The sequence below is a fragment of the Corvus kubaryi genome, unplaced genomic scaffold (genome assembly GCF_017639235.1).
Source record: "Corvus kubaryi isolate FWS band 111438036 unplaced genomic scaffold, C.kubaryi_AGA036_p1.0 76, whole genome shotgun sequence".
NCBI classification, from domain to species: Eukaryota; Metazoa; Chordata; class Aves; order Passeriformes; family Corvidae; genus Corvus; species Corvus kubaryi.
This window is the reverse complement of record NW_024582063.1, coordinates 11,552,834-11,566,805: the sequence shown is the minus strand read 5'-3', so window position 1 is coordinate 11,566,805 and position 13,972 is coordinate 11,552,834. Positions and strand designations below refer to the sequence as shown.

Sequence of the window (13,972 nt, the reverse complement as noted above, 5' to 3'; positions counted from 1 at the left end):
TCTAGCAAATTTAAAGCTACTTAAAATCTTCAGAGAAAAATTCATGTAATTGTTCACACCCAAGGAGGAGGTTTGAGGTTTTGAACAGACTAAACACTATGGAAAATAGTAGATACTGTTGGTTACTAGGCAATGCAAAAATTTCCAAAATATCAGCAATACAACGATTCTTATAATAGAGAGCAGTGTGTTTATTTAGCTAATGGAAAGAGAACATCGTTCAAAACTTCCTCCTCCCTTTCCTTGCATATGTACATACTAGTCAAGTAACACTTTTTTTTCCCCCCATCTTTTAAAATCTCTGTTGATGATGGATGAGCTACCACAGAATACATTGAACCTGATACCTTTTTCCAGACAAGGCAGACAGCAGTTAAATACAGGGTTTGAGTGAATAAAGCTGGATTCACACAAGAGTAGTGAAGTACATACTTAAAACTTGGTCTTTGCCTTAGGGCTTTTATCATCTTGTAGCAACTGGCTCAAATTTGAAGACTATTTTGGAAACCATCTTATTATTCACGAACTTTGGTGGGGGAGACTTTTCTATTTGCCTCTGATTGTAAAATACTGTGCATATTCTATGCAATCTGACTAAAAATGCCCCCTTTTACCATAACTGGCTAGTCAGAAGTGGCACAGGTGAATACTACTCATTTGTAGTTTCAATGGTTTGTTTCAATTTGAGGTCTGCATTGACATCAAACCTTTTCTGTACTTCATGATAATTACAGCTGTCCTCTACTTGAGGTTTTTTCCCTGTGTACACAAAATACACATATCATTTGGAAATATATGATTCCTTAAGCATGACCATAAATGTCACTTAGCAAACATTGCAAATGTCCTCCTGAAGTCTGATCTCTCTTCACTACCAGCATGGTGCACAAATTTTCAGAAAACTACTACCTTCAAAATAACCAATTGTTAATTTCAGTTCTGTATGTGAAATAGCGTTTTTGAAGCATCATTAATACACATGGGAACAAAAAATCTGTCATAGATGCTACTCCTGAGTTAATGAAGACAATAGCTCTGACTGCTTACATAATAGAAACGTATATGTAATGTATACTTTATAAAAACGCACCTGTAAATACATTAGACTATGGGCATAATATTGACAGGCTGACAGAGCTGAGGCTGTTCAGCTTGGAGAAGAGAAGGCTCCAGTACAGAAAGCAAGTTTATAAAAAAAATGGAGAGTGACTTTTTACAGGGGCAGATAGTGATAGCACAAAGGAGGATGGCTTTGAATTTAAAAAGAGATTTGGATTGGATGTTAGGAAGGAATTCTTTACTCAGAGTGTGGTGAGGCACCGGACCAGGTGGTCATCACCACAGAAGATGTGAATGCCCCATCGCTGGCAGTCTTCAAGTTCAGGCTAGGTGGGACTTTCAGTAATGTGGTCAAGTGGAAGGTGTTGCTGCCCGTGGCAGGGGGGTTTGGAACTAGATGATCCTTAAGGTCCCTTCTGACCCAAATCACTCTACAACTCTATAATGACGATTTTCTTCCCTCACAGCTCATTAAAACAACCGGTATCCAAAATTATGCCTCCCAGCTCAGGTTTGTCAAATTAGACCTTTAAAAGGTTTAGTATTGCAATCTTAAGAAGAACTAAACAGCGAGAATATGAGAGCAGCAAATTATTTTTTCAGCTGTCACCAACAGATATCAGAAGTTTAAGGAGTTCTTCAGAATGGTGGGGAGAGGTTCATAAAACTTCACCTAAGATAGTTCCTTGGCAGACAGCATTATTTAATAGACTACTGCTTAAAGTGGTTATAATCTGCAGTAAAAGCATAAGGCTGTGCCAGCTTTTAATTTCCAGTAAACACAAAGAGAAGCAAAACACATTCATTTTAAGGTAAAAGAGTGCAAGAAAAGAAAAGGTGTTGTGTATCATCTACTTAATGTCTGAAAGAATTTTTTAATTATTTTGTAATTAAAAATAAAAAAACCAGGTTTGTATGATAACAGATGTTGACTTTCACCGTCAAAATAGATCTTAACTGTTACAATGTAACTGTTAATCACTATGCAGTTCAAATGGAGCCAGAAAGCACGAAAGCACCTCCCGCTTTTCAAAACCACATATTTCATTAGAGCCATTATAAGAAATAGTAACAAAGGAAGTCTAATATTTTGACAAACTCGTAGTGAAAAAGATGGTTGACCTTGAATTATACCCTATTACGGGAAAGCTAAGAAAGCATTATAAAATATAGTTGATATTCTTTTTGACTTCAGGATTTTCAAATAGTCTGCCCTTGACTATAGACCATTGAAATAACTGAGTATTCAGGAGCAGACATCTTCACCTGAGTGCAGAACCACACGGAATAATTAAAGCAAAGGGAAAATTCTTCATCCTTTCTTTCCACTCCAGGCTCTACCCCTCCCACATCAAGCACCAATTCAGCTCTGAACAGAAACATCTGCTGGTCCTGCTGTGAAGGGTAGAGCCCACTTGTTTCACATCCAGCCCATTCCCTGCTCTGCAGCCTCTGCAGGGTGACTTGTCCAGCTCTGACTCTCATCTTCAAAGCCTATCCTTACCCTGTGGGGCACAGACATCCCTGAAAGGCAAGAGTGCTCTCTAAATATTTTGAGAAGACTAATAGATATTTTTCTAAGTTCTTTCTGCTTTGTCAGAAAGGCAAGGTGGACTTTTAACCTTTTCTAGCCACAGTTTGGGAAAAATGTTTGAAATCAAGGCCATTCTATTTTCTGTTTGTATCTTTGCATGGTTTTTCGTTTTGTTTTTGTTTTGTTGGGGGTTTTTTTGTTTGGTTTTTTTTTGTTTGTTTGTTTTGGTTTTTTTGTTTTTGTTTTTATTTTTGGGGTTTTTTTGCAAAGATAAGCATTCAGTCCCCTGGAGCTCTTCTATGAAAGCAAAAAATGCCATACAGAAGCCTGTATGTATTTATCTTATATAGAAAGAACTGATAAGGTTTTATACAAGACAGCCCTTTGACAAGATTCTTGAAGTGTCAGTTCTTCACTGAAAACTTCTTTCTTTCAAAAGAAAACAAAAGCTGAAATAAACCAATGAATAAGACTTATTCCCTATTAGTATACAAGTCTGCATAATGTTTATACACTTGGTTGCTCATATACCTGATGAAAGAAAATAAAAGACACAAAGGAAGACAAGTAAAAATAACCCCAGAGTATTCAAGGATTTTTGTAAGGACTACACCCTTGCTGACATTTAAGGAATTTCTGATGATACAGAGTTTTCTGACGTGAAAGCAGTTTCTGACTAGGACTTTTCACCAAACCACTGTGGGCTGCAGTTACCACATAATTGTTTCCTACTCATTGCATGTTATTCCATGGCGATTGGCATGATTGCCAGACAAAGCATTTACATGTGCTAAGTGTACATCGAATAAAATCTCACAGTGGGAACCCTTTGCTTCAGTTCTCTAGCACTTCACATACATATAGAATACACACACACACAAGCACAAACTGCAAAATATGAAACTTGAATTTCTTATCATGGCATTAAAGGATGATTATCTGTACAGTTCCTGTTCAAAGTAACTACATGAGTTTGAGCTCTGGGAAGAAGCACCACAACATTTGTCATCTCAAGCTTACTTTCTGTTACACGCTATGAAAGCAAGCAATCTTGCACCCTTAAAAATCTTTCCTCACCCTTGCATGTGCCCAGGCCAATAAGTTTTCAAAAGGTGGTAGCAGCAAAGATAAAGAAAATAAATATACCAGGTATGTTAAAATAAAGCTTCATTACAAATTTGGTTTGAAAAATGGCTGCAAAGCCTGGAATCAATTTGATACTGTGCTATATGAAAATTGCTGTTCCTCGCTACCCCATTCCTGGTCTCCAGGAGGTTTGGGTGGGTGGACAAGGGGCGAGTGTTAATTGAAAGTGGTACAACTCTGCCTGTGAGGAGTCAAATGGAAGAAGCTGTTTGCCTCTCTGACTTTAATGTGAGCAAAACCTAACCCAGACACGATTGTTCTGAGGGCCTAAATGCTCACTACACAGCACCATGTGGAATGCCAAAATCCTGAAAGTTGACCCTGTATTCCTGTGAGGTCAGAGCTCAAGAACTAGACTGAAATGTTAAGCAAGACAGACACTTTTATGGCTTTTGTCTATGAGAATTACTATGTCAAGGCAAAATCAGCTTCTGTGTATATAGAATATGTTGAAGAATAGGCAAGTCTAGCTTTATAAGTGAGGAAAGGAAATTAGGTTGTTTTTCAGTACCTGCAATACTTATTAATGAGCACGTATTAATATGCAATTATCCTCTTGGGAAAGCAGGAGCAATTTACGTTACGTAATTGGGAGTCAGTTATTTATGATGTACTTGCAGATCCTTCCAAGCACAGATTATCAACAAGGGAGCTCTACCCCTGACTTCAGTTGTAGTGTGACACATTAAGACATGCAGAAGGCCCTAGCTATGCTACACATCACTTAATTCCTGCCTCTAAGGTAGAATACAGTAATTAAGTGCTAATGCTTACTGGAATTTCCAGTGGAAATTCAGGCAGTCACTCCTTGGCAGAGCCACAGACATTTTTTGGTTCTGCAGTTCCACAAGAGTTCAGTATGAATTAAAAGGAATGCACACGATATGAATGGATATTCCTCCTGATGGGATATGAATGGACACTCCTGATCATATAATATTTATTTGAATGTTCATGAATCAACATCAGATATGAAAAGTTTTTTTATTCTACAACAAATACTCTAATTACACACCACGTCTGACTTGTAATGTTCAGGCTGCAGTTAAACTGTCCCAGAATGTTCAGGAAATTCAGTTCTGCAGTTGGATTCCAGTCCAAGAGCAAAACAGAGAAAACTTGTGAGGACACAGAACCCTGTGTTGACAATCAGATTTTCAGAATCACTAACTGTTATGCTTCAGTGGCTCCGACTGAATCAGTAATTAAGCAACTTTTGAAAAACAACTTCCCTTAGATTTGAGCACATGATATTCAGTAAACAAACTGCAAACTCCCCAAGTCTGCCATTCATACCTGGTTTTACCCATTTTATTTTTGCAATAGCAACTGTTCCAGCTTGAACAGCGTTTGCACAGACTTGAATTTCCAATCTCACTCTTGCAAATTGTGTCAAGAGATTGAGGCTACTCATCTGCATAATCCATTTTTAAGTGGTAGCACTGGACCTATGATAACAAGCTCATTCCCTAGTCTACACTCCTTGTCCTTATTTCTGGGCAGGTCACAGCAGAGATAGATTGGCAAGAAATAAATTTTAAAAAAGAAGATCCTTGGCTAGACAGCTGTGCTTGTATTCATTTTCCTTCTGTCATAACCTTGTTTTGGTAGCATGGAATTTCCTACTATATAGGAACATGCGAAATTTCTGCATACCTTTTGCTGCAGCTGAGTGAAGAATGGTTTGTTAATGCACGTTATCAGTGCATAGGATTGTTCATCCTCTTTTCAGGCCTTTTCTTTCACCTATTTTTTTGAGTATGTGTGTAAATTTGGCCTGTCAGGATTTGCTGACAAAATACATGCAAGCAGAGCATAATCATTCCAATTGCAGTGATTATAAACACATGCAATTTTTCATTGTTTTTTTAGTCTCAGATGTTGAAACTCAAAAAAATCCAGTTTTCTTTCCCTGAGGTGTAATGAAAAGCTAACTCTCCAAGTAAAGCAAAAATTTCTTATTAAAAAACCCCAAACTTGATCAAAACAGCGTTTTTCTATTAAAAAAATACTTTCTTATGAAAACTTTCAATATATCCCAATGTTTCTTGGATGCTAAGTATAGAAAGGATGTTGTGGTATTTTACAAGAAAAATGAATAAGAGACTTGTTATCAAAACCTCACCATTTTTAATCCAGATGTTTTTAATTCAGGCATAACAAGCAAGAAGAGAGAAAATTGGAAAAGAGAAGAACAGAAAGCTTTAAATTAGTAAGAGCAAATGGATCTTCTAGAAAACAAGTTGAAAATAATTGAAATTAGATGGGATAATTAGTTTGGTGAAAACATAAACCAGGGATATATATGAATAAGCTAGAGACTTGTTTCCACATGAATATTTGTGCATTCATGAAAACAGGGAACATCAACTACATTAAAGAATGATACCACTTAGGGGATCTTATATTTCATTCAGACTAAGGCATTTTATTCTGCTTTAGATATTTAAAGACTTTTCTAAGCGATAGAGAGTCTACAGAACATAACATCAAAAAGTCAGAGGCTGTTCTAGCAAATATGTAGCTGGACATTTTCTATGAAAACAGCTTTAGAGGAAGGGTCTACTGAAAGATATTGCTGAAGCACAGTATCAGGAGTAAATAATAATCCTCCGAAGAAATCCAGGTCTTCTCAGTTTTTACACAAGTAGATAAACAATTAATGGAATTTATTTTTATTTTTTAATCACCACCTTGGTTTCTACTTACGTTGCAAAATAAATGACTTACTAAATCTCTCTCAATGCCAATATAACTTTTTTAGGTCAGTCTGTATGTTGGATTTAGCTTTCCCCACATCCTGACCAGGGCAAACTAGAGCCATACAGTCAATTTTGTCTAAAAGGCAGAGAACTAGTGACAAGAAATTAAAGCTGTCCCTAGAAAAGGAGAACATATAGTTTGTGTCACTCATGAAGATATTGTCATGCTGCTCTGGCACACAGAAAGCAGACTATCCTCTGTTAAAACAAGATACGAAGACGGGATAGACAGAATAAATTCTCATGCATAATTATGGCTGTAACCAGTACAACATAGGAAACTCACCGTACTGGTTTAGATTTGGCCTTCCAAGTGTCCTTGGCTGCTTAGTACCCTTTCCAGAGCCAAACCAGGGCATTCTTGGCTTCAGTTAAATTTGTGTTAGCCCAGCACACCCGTCTTCAGTTGCCTCGACACTGAGTTGTCTTTGTAAACCAAGGAAAACAGGATATCTGCAAATAAAAAAAAAAAATCACAGCATCTTATTGTGAGCTTGAAGTACATATGTCATTTCTTTATGGACACAATCCAGTACGTTTACCTATTTTCCAAATTTAAGTAATACAAACCAAGTAAGTCTCTTGGTCAGAAGAAGAGGTTACCATCCATATATGAAAATTGATTTTAATTTTCATCAGCTTGGCTTACAGGGAATTTATTTGGAACCATTTTGAGAAGTTTTCAGGAGGTAAACACCTTAAAATGTTTTGCAATCAAATATGTGCATTGTAGTCCTACAACATACATGGTAACACTGAGGGAATTTCCTGCAGTTATTACTGTGAAATTATTGCATCCCTCTAACAACAATTATATATAAATAACACAAATCTTACATACAGATGTCCCAGAAGCAAATGCTGTCATGCTTCCCATCACCAACAGGAAATGGATCCATGATAATATGAACACAGAAAGTGGAATTATTAATTCTGGTTAATAGGAATGTCTTGAAGTTGAGAGCCTTTCCTGTCTTACACAACCATCATTTTACTGGATGAACTGTTCTCTGGAGTTGCCTATCCCGTAAACCAATTCAAGGGAGAGCCAAGCCAATTTGAACCATACTCATTAACTTTCTAGAAAGTTAAATGAAGTCCATCAGTTCTTTGCAAAGCCTCATTCATTCCAAAACAGAGAATTACCAGAGCTGCAAAGAATTGCAGAACCAACAAAATGCTGCTTAGCTCTCCACCACCTCTGTTACAGGGCACCTGCACATTATTTGTGTTAAGTATGAGGGAGAGAACATGACCCGCTGGGAACTGAATCCTGACAATATGAGGCATCCATTGTTTTACATGGAGCAAGGAGAAGAGAACATAAGTTCATTTTGCAGGACTGAAACTTTAGATCTATTACAAGTACTTTTTATCATATTTAAAGTCAAACTACAGTTACATCCAGTCCCCCATATTTGGAAGTGCTAACTTAAATACCCATCAGCTTCAATGGAAACAAAATTCCACCTCACCACACCAACATCTAGCACAGTCAGTCTGCAAAGTCAGCTCAGACCAATTTCAGAGAACATAGATCTTTTCCAAATTTAGGATTAAAGCCTTAATTCTACTGCATAAAGGAAAGTTTGTAGAATCAATGGCAACAACATAAAGGATTGAAAAAGCATCAGACAGTTACATCCTGTTCCTTATACACACTATACTTGAATAAATTCCTCACTGTTAACTTTTCCAACACTCAGTTTTCTTTGAAGATGAGACAAATGGCACAATTTTAAGATGAGTACAGCCCAAGATACACTTTGTAGCTCTGCTACCCAGTTAAACTGAATACAAACCAACTCTGCAGTCACAGATCGTGCTATTGCTTTGAGAGTATCTCTACCATTCTCCCTATTTCTACAGAACAAGTAGAAGGAAGACACCTCCATGATCACCTTACATTATCCATATGAAGAATTATTAGGCTTGTCACCCCCAGTGTAGTGCATAGGCAAGATAAGTAACGAACAATTAAAGCTAATTTGAGAGGGGATGACAAAACCTCCTCATGCATAAAAATCTGCTTAGCTACAGACAAAGCCTTTTCATGCTGTCCCAAGTGCTGCCTATATCTAGATATGGAATACATCACTTTCTCATTTCCTTTTGTATTTAGAAGCATTTACTGATAGAACACCTCATGATATATTTCAAGTTTATTTGCAGATTCTGTAAAATCTTGTAATTAATTTTAAAAAATCACACTGCGAGACTTCATTGCAAGGTTTTTTCCCCCCAGTCTATTGAGTTTTTCTTATGCATTAAATGTGTCAACAAGACTGGATCTCCAGAACAGATTGCATAAATATTAACACAGACAGGTTCCTAAGCCTAGCTTCATGTGTGCATGCATCCTAGGAGAAATAGTTGGGCTTGAACTATTTATGGGAGTTAGAGAAAAAGGAGCAGAAGACTTAACCTGAGGCATAGATGACTTCAGAATTTGCTGTTTGAAAACTTTTTTGGGGTGCTCTGACCAATCATAGGATCATGTTAAATGTTAACGGGTTTCACTTAAACTTCAGTGCAGTAGTCTGAGCTATTGAAATGGATTTTTTTTAAATCATATCTTAATAATAATAAGAAAAATTCAGCTTAGATATCTTCCTTACTATCACATGATGGTAACACCAGAGTGACAGTTCTTTGCAATTACACCAAAAAAAATTGCTCCTTCCCAGAGTAGGTCTTCTAGAGCTAACAAAAGTACAGAGGAGGGCTACCTGCACAACCAACTGCTTGGAACAACTTACCTGCAAGAATTGATCACATAAACTTGCGCTCTCTTTTCCAGCCTGAGAACACATTTATGAAGTTGTATAACTTTACCAGCACATTCAGTGTTAACAGAGATTGAACAATGATGATGCTTCCCATTAGTGGCCAGGCTAAAGCTTTCCAGGACATAGGAACAGTCTGTTTACTACAGAGCATCTTAGACATAAGAGGATAAACCAATTATATGGTGACGGCTCTGACCCTGCAGCTTAAACAAAAGTTGGTTTTACATACAGAATTAGTGTGACTTCCCAAAATGCTAACAGAGCATTTTTAGCCACACAAATTGTTTAGCTTCTATTAATCCTACCTACCAGATCCAGAAAAGTTTTCATTTGTAGTCTAAGCTCTCCAGGACATAAGAACAATCTGTTTACTGCAGAGCTTCTTAGACACAAGGGGATAAACCAGTTATGTTATGATGGATCCGACCCGGCAGTTCAAAGAAGGGTCAGACAGTAGTGTTTAACCTGTATGTATTGGATTTAGGCCCAGCAGTCAACCTTTGTTTAGGTAGCCATTAAGCATACACAGATGCAATTCTATCAAGAGTGGTGTGTTTTAGAACCCATCTCATTGAATCAATCGCTGATTTTTTTTTCTCCAGAGAAATCCAGTCAAAAAAAAGACACAAAATGTGTCTGCAGGATTCTTCACAGCTCCAAAGAGGTGAACCACTTGCCAACTTGTCTGCTTTCGTGTCACTGCTACATTACACAAGCTGGTAAAGATTGCAGCTTCTGGAGGAAAGTGCCAGGGTAGTCTTTGTGATTCTGCACATTTCTAGAAAGAGAGCCTTTAAAGCTGACACTGTTAACTTCATAATTGTCCAGATTTTTAGGGCCAAAATTCAGATAAAAATGCAAATCAAAGTTTCCTTATTGGAATATCAGTGAATTAGTCTACAATACTGATTATGAGGCATTTGTATTGTGGTAGGCCAACTTTTTGCTGTTGTGCTGTATATCACTTGGATGGAGCAAGAGGGTACTTCTATCTAAGAAGATTTCTGCGTAAATAAAGATGTAAATAAAGAAGATACAGAGGTTGGTTCATTAATATGCAAATGACAGAGGTGGAATCAAGGTAATCTACTTCCAGAAAATCATGTGAATATAGTAGTACTTGAACCACAAAATAAAACTCACTCTTTTGGTCCCAAACAATGTGTTTATATATAATGTATTGCTATGCATATTGAGTTGTGACGAAAATGACCCACTAATTCCATCATCATGATTTAAACCACTCCCCACTAATTCCATCAAATACAACTGTGCCAGGATCCAAACCCACAAAGTCTGGGACAAGAAAGCTCTTTGCTTTTTCTTTTATCATCTAAAAGGTTCTTTCATGCCTGCTTTCTCATGCCACAGGGTGATGCCTTCCAGCATACAAAGGCACAAAATATACTACAGGAACTATAAATCTCTCCCTCATATATGTAGAAAACTAATTTCCTATATTACTTTTTCCAATCAACTCTCTGCTTTTCATTAAGCACAGCATGTAATTCAAAAATACATTTGGGATACAAGTTTGAGAACTTTCTAAGACAGACCCTCAGGTGGCTGAAGAGTAAGCCAGCATTCAAGCAGAGAGATTTCCAAGAGCTACTTGACATAAAACAATTAAATTAATTCAATCATTTGAGCTCAAGCTCAGTTACAATTGTTAAACTCCAGATTCATAATGTACGTTGTGCTGCACTGGATTTTAAAACCAGCAAAGCATATTTGAATAAAGTTAATCCCTAATCTATTTGCTTCCCAATGGCCACAGACACTTTTACACTAGAAACTATTTCTTTAGAAATCGTTTACTCCTCTATTTCTCAAAGTGCTTGTCAAAATATTTCTAGTTCATCACTGATTTTTGCACGACAGCAGCACCCAAGAACCCTGTCACCAAGCAGGGCAGCTTTGAACAATACTGGCTTGGACAGTGCTCATGTGCAGAGAAAACAAATCTCCTAACATAGCATCTGCTACATAAAAGAAACATGGTTTTAATTTAAGCAGTTTAGGTTTTAAAAATCCGTCACACTTAGTTGTTTGCAAATAGTGTTGGCTGATGAATGGCATCTGTCCAATGGATAAATGCTAATATGACATTATTTCTGCATGTGTTTGACAAACTGTTAGACAGTGATGCTAAAAATGGGGTGTTATTTATTTTGAAAACTGGACAGAGAACAGTTCTTTTAAGTTGTCTTTAAAGTTTATACAGCTTGATCTACATTTGCATTCAAACTTAGGGCAAGGGGGGGGATTGGAGGAAGAAATCTTCCAAACATTTTTGGCAAAATGGCTTGGTCAAAGTGCTTTTTTTCTTTAAAAAAGAGAGAGAAACAAATCAAGTTTTTGCTTTATATAGAATATATCAACCCAAATCTGTGATTCAAAAATATTTCCTTTCCTTTCTTCCAAGATTTTGAAGCACCTAATTTCTTCTCACACATTTCTAGGCTGGCCAACCAATTAATTACTATGTTTTGTATTTAAGACACTAAATAAAAAAAATTAAATAGCCTGGACCCAATTAATACAGAATTTAGGTAACATGCAGCTGTTTACAACAGTATCTTCTAGGCTGTACCTTCTCTAAATTACAGATCCTATATCTTTAAACCCTCTTTTGTCTACTACAGAATGTTTCTAATATAATTCCCCTCTTTAAGAAAACTATCTGTAGTCTAGCAACATTTGCTGGTGCCGAATTTTTTTACCTACCTATAAATATTAGTTAAATTCATTAAAAGTTTTATATTTGTATGAATACAAAGCAATAAATTGATTTTTATATCCTGCTGGTACACGGCTCCCATGTGCCGCATGATTTTGATTAAGGTGTCTGGGTTTTAAGAACGGAATCCCTGAGCAGAGAATAACCAAAAATTCATGGTTAGCTAAACCCTTTAAATTTAGTTGAATAAAGTAAAAATAATTAAACATATCAACTGTCAGCAAAATATTAGAGGCTCCCAGCAGATACATTTTGAACATTCTGTAAAACCCCAGAATGGTTTTAAAACACTGTAGTCTTTATTAGCAGACACTGTTCTCCAGTTCATGACTACAAAGTACACAAAAAAAAGAAAGGTGAGGGGTAAGTTTTGCTACCATGTGATGTTTTCAGATTGTGAAAAATAAGGGATAGGCAAGGGGTTATAATAAAACTACCCATGCCCCCTTAAATTGTGCACGCTGATGAAGATTTGCAGCTGATATGCCACACACAGTTACAGTTCTGAAGATCTGAAACTTCTTTATTTCAAATACAATTTTTCCTCCTGTTCTTTTGGTTTACATTCTAAAGTTGACAGAGGTGCCAAACCACAGCTTATTCAATAACTTACAGAAATCATTTTTCTTTACAAAAATGGGCAAAAAATTATTTTTCTTCTTTAGAATCAAATTTAGAGACTTTGACCTATTGTGCACAGATATACTTATATACGTTGACATACAAGACATGTTTTCCATAAAATTATTCAAATTGAATGGTTTCCAGATAAAAGCATTTCTTTATGGCTTTCTAACTACTCTAAAAAATAACAAATAAAAAATTATGGCTGCAGATGGTACATACACTGCCTTCCACCGAACGTTGAAGTCTCTTATTACAATCGGACTGGGAAACTGCAAGTTTTCTTTTAACATAAATTCCTTCCCTTGGCAGTTTTTTCTGTCTCTGTATTCATGTTATTTTAAAACACTTTCATTTGATCATTCAATATTTTCCACCACTGACTAGGTGATGAATAGGCTTGCCACCTGGCTCAGCTTCCCATCCCCTCTCCCAGTTTGAATATTTCTTTACACACGAAAGCCAAAGGAAATGGAAAAACTGCCAGAGGTATTTTTTTAATGCCTTCAACAAACAAAAATAAAAAAAAGATTCTGTACAGACATGAAAGTCAAGACCCTCTCTGGATCCATCTGTCACCTCCTCCCTTGCAAAAAGTAATTCCTACATTTAAGCCAAAATTAATCTCAGCAGAATTTTAAGGAAAAATATTGATTCAGTCTCAAACCATTCAGTTGCTTCTTCAAGAATCTATTTCTATCTCACTGAATCCTTTTCACATATTTTAGTGCTTTCTCAGCTTCCTATATGCAGCCTTTCCTTTCCCACTTTTCTATTTCACGTTTTTCTTTTAATATCACTGTTGAAATAACAAATCTCTTCTGCTCTTCCTACCTTTCAGGATGCTGCAGTGCCTGTCTCCTGTAGCTCCATCTCTGCTTCATCTCACCTTCTTTTCCTTTAACTTCCAACTCTGCTTTTGCATTTTCTCTCTATGTCATTCTACCACATACATACTCAAGATAACCCGACAACAAGTGATTCCCATGGATCCCTTTTACAATTCATCTTCCTCTTTGGCACCTAGAATAATTGATTACTATATAAATAATCCTAGGATACATCCTAGGGTGGGTAACACCCACCACCCAATAATCTATAAATGTACTACCAATCACCAAAGGATCTACATGTGATGATGGTCTCCACCATCTACTCAAGATTGACAGAACTCCCACAGCTCCTCAGAGAGGAGTCTGCACTTCCTGAGGATGCTTCTCCAGTGTAACTACAGCATCTTCCACATTCCTAAGTCAGGAGTCACATTTGCTATTAGTTACTATTCAGTTCCCATAAGGAATAAATCTCCTCAACAAAG

General features: G+C 36.7%; 1 long non-coding RNA gene across 1 annotated transcript in view; it reads right to left on the bottom strand.

The window, feature by feature from the left end:
• LOC121675964 overlaps positions 1–13,747 on the bottom strand; it is a 166,497-nt gene extending 152,750 nt beyond the window's left edge. Inside the window, exons 1-2 of the long non-coding RNA XR_006020295.1 lie at positions 13,489–13,747; positions 6,788–6,954 (exon numbers count right to left, since the gene is read on the bottom strand). This is a non-coding gene — a long non-coding RNA (uncharacterized LOC121675964). The remainder of the gene's footprint in view (positions 1–6,787; positions 6,955–13,488) is intronic.
• Positions 13,748–13,972: the final 225 nt, after the last annotated feature.